Source organism: Erigeron canadensis, chromosome 7 (genome assembly GCF_010389155.1).
Source record: "Erigeron canadensis isolate Cc75 chromosome 7, C_canadensis_v1, whole genome shotgun sequence".
In the NCBI taxonomy this organism is placed as follows: Eukaryota; Viridiplantae; Streptophyta; class Magnoliopsida; order Asterales; family Asteraceae; genus Erigeron; species Erigeron canadensis.
The window spans coordinates 18,060,950-18,064,602 of record NC_057767.1 but is presented as its reverse complement, the minus strand read 5'-3'; positions in this window follow the sequence as shown (position 1 = coordinate 18,064,602).

Below are 3,653 nucleotides of genomic sequence, written 5' to 3'. Positions count from 1 at the left end.
GTGGAGGGGGCTTTATATACTTACTATACAATTTACACTAGACCCCCTTCCATACTTAAGAGAATTACAAATGAATACAAAACATTATAAACATACAAATCAACTACTACAAATTATATTTTCAACAATCTCCCCCTTAGTAGTGATTTGTTAAAAATGTATCCCAGATCCAAAAGTCTTTAAGCTCGATTCCTTGGTCTTTTCTCATGTGGATGCCAGAACCAGTTTTCACCTTCAGGTTTATCATCGGGAACTACCATGTTTGCTTCATAGTTTCTTGGAGGAATGTTGTGTGGTCCCAAAACATTACTAGGTTCATACTTGATCCAACATCCTCCTCTTCTCCTCTCCATGTACTTGGATTTTTTAACATTCTTCGCTTCCCTTAACATTCTAATACTCTCTCTGAAACCCAACCTTTTATCAATCTTGCTGATTACTTTATCTAGGAGAGCTTTCTTCTGATCTGACTCTTCATCTTCGGATAAGCAAAACAACACATTTTTGCAGAATTCAAGGGTTCCATCAGAGTAAGAAGCAAGGTCACATGTCTTAAGAAAGATCTTCTTCTTCCTACTGTTAAGAAATACTACACCAAGAGTTGGTTTTTTGAGAACATGACCAATGTTTAGTCTTTCTATGTCTTCTGTGTAAAGACTTTGATCTGGATACGGGACATTAATCTTCCTCTTCACCAACTCAAATCCAATCTAAAAATCTTCCAATGATGCATGTTGACTGACGCTTGACATGTATCTCTTTACTGCATCAAAGGCAATTAGATCCTCGTGATATCTTTGAATGGCATTCACATAGTGGTTGTAGAGGAAAATCAAGTCATCAACTGGCAGAAGTTTCAAATGAGCTTCATTGAATCGATAGATCAAGCCATTCTCTCTTTTAACATGAAAACAAGGTATTGGAGATATGAGTCATCCGTATCAAGATCACTCTGACAAGCACCACTATCCTGTACTTCTTCTGATCTTCAAGAATGCTTGGATTGTAGCTATCGACAAGTTTAAGGAGAGATCTATATTCTTCAACTTGTTTTAGATCCTTAAACTTGTACATAGCAGCAAATTCTGGTCTTCCAACTTTGAAAACTTTAGTGGCTCTACAGAAGATCGGAAATGCTCTTTCTTCCAAGAATCTTGATTTAATTGCAGCTTGCTTTGGTTTAATCCCAAGCTCAATCATTCTTGCTTGATCTCTGAGGAGTACCCCTATTTACAAAATTCCATTGTTCTTCTGTCGATTCTGTGGGGAAGTAGTCAGGAAGTGGTTCTTCTTCTGAAATGATGGCTTCTCTTAACACTTGTTTAAATGCAGATTTCTTGAAATCTTGAGAGACAACATCTGTAGTTTTCCTTAGCTCATCAAACCCTTCAAAATCGTTGAAAGAGTATTGCTTAGGAGTAGACACAGTTGGAATTGTAGACTTTTCAGCTTGATTCCTTGTTGAAGTACCAGTGGTAAAATCGTCTAGATCAGCAAATTCTTCAAACACTGGTTCTTCTGTTGATTTCTGAGTCTCCACAAATTCCGAAACATTCAACACAATGTTGTCTTTTATAGATTCTGCGTCAGCCTCTCCTTCAACAAATTCTAAAATGGCCTCATCAACAATGTCTTCATCAACAAATTCAATATCTTCCTCCTCTCCTTCTATCTCTCCCATTCCAAACACTTCTTCCAACCTCTTCCTTATTTCTTCTCTTTGCTCAGCATTTTCAATCTTCTGTACCTTCAAACCCAATCCTCTCCACATTTCATCAGATCTAGCCCTACACTCGGCTAATCTATCAATCTCAGCTTGAACATCCTCACCTCTGTCAACATTTCCCCCATCTTCAACTCTTTCCCCCATCTCCACATCTACATTACTTTCTTCTACTCTTGCCGTATCTACATTCGTTTGACCATCTCCTTGGTTCTCCCCCTTGGGGTGATCATCAGAATCAGGATCATCCCGTTTGGAAGAAACCAAGGCCGGTCGGCAAGACTCCAGAGCAATTAATCTAAGCTCAAAAGCAGCAAGTTTGGCATCATATTCGGTCTTTTGGGATAGTACTTGCTCTTTCAACGCTTCAACTTTACTTGCATGCTCCATTTTCCTTTCTCTCAACTCCAGAGCGTTCAACACCCCCTATCAATCATAGCAATGTTTTCACCTTCATCCCTCAAGATATCTAGCAAATGTTTGAATGTGTTCTCTTTATCTTGTTGTTTAAATGTTGATGAATTTTGTAGAGGTGTTGTTGTTGTTTGAAGTGGTGTTGTTGTTTGAGCAGATGGTGGAACTAACCCGGAGGTTGTTGGCACACTTATGGTGTGACCTAAATCAGCAGAAGCTGAGTCAGGATTTCCTGCAGATCCTTGGGGTAAACCCTCACCAACAGTTGGAGATTCAATGGCTTCACAACCAGAATCAAGGGGTGTCCTAGACTATGATAAATCATTGTCCAGGACTTGTTGTTGGGTAACACCTCTAACAACACCGAGGTCACTGAGAATGCCCGTCAATACAGTCTCAGTTTGATCCCGAGAAACAGCAGTGTCACCTTGGCGTTCATACTGTCTCTCAGTCTCATTTTGAGAACTATTGCCTGCGGCTAAAGCTAGCATAATGTTAGCTAAAGCAAGACTTCCAAGTTGTCCTAGAGGGTCACACACAGTGGGTCCCTCTCCACTTGTTCCGGCATCAGTACAAAACTGAGCTTGCTGGTCCGTGTCCCTAGGTGAACTAGACTCAAGTGCATGAAATGAAGACGAGAGGTGGGGCTGGTCCTCTCTTATTTCAACACTCTCATCCTCCAAATAAGGAGAGTGTGGTGAACGTGGTTGTTCCCCGTGTATATCTGAGACTAACTCCTGTTGTGAGGAGTTAGAATGGCTGGGTGAGGTTGGTGCATGCAAGAGTGGGGAGCTCTTGACTTCTACCTTAGAGTTGTCATCCCGGCTAGATTCATTGGTTTCAATTATTGGAGGGCAAACGTTTTCTTTACGCCCTTTACCTAGCCCGGACCTCTCAACCTCTCTGGTATTTTCAACTCCTCCCTCATTCCTTCCTTGTACCTCCGGCACAACCTCATCTCCAGTGCCCAAATCCTTAGAAACAACCTCATATATCACACTTGCAATAGTCGTGGTGATATCATCATCATCAAAGTCTGTCGAGGTACCAAAAGATTGATCAACATTGGGAGTACCCGATTCATCTCTTTGTAAGCTTGAAGAAGAAATAGAATGTCTCTGCTGGTGCTTCTTCTTTGTTATTTTCAACAACCCAGACTTTGATTTGATTCTTCGTGCTTGCATTTTCAATCTTCTCCCAGGGATGGGAGCGGGAATGGTTGAAGTGGTTTCAAGAATTGTAGATAGTTGTAGTGGAGAAAGAATTATTTGAATCGGTTAAGAAATCGAAGGAAGTGGTGTAGAAGGTGTTGTGGGAATAGATGGTGTTGACTGTGATGGTGGCGGTGTTGTTTGAGAAGAAGAAATTGGTGTGATCGGAGTTTCAAAAGATACACGTTTAGCTTTCCTCCTCGGTTGCTCAACAGTCCCCTCACCCCTATCCCCTCTTTTTCTTTTAATAACCCTAGGACCCTCACTTAGCTACCTATGCACAGTTGGGGTAGGAATCTGTCGGC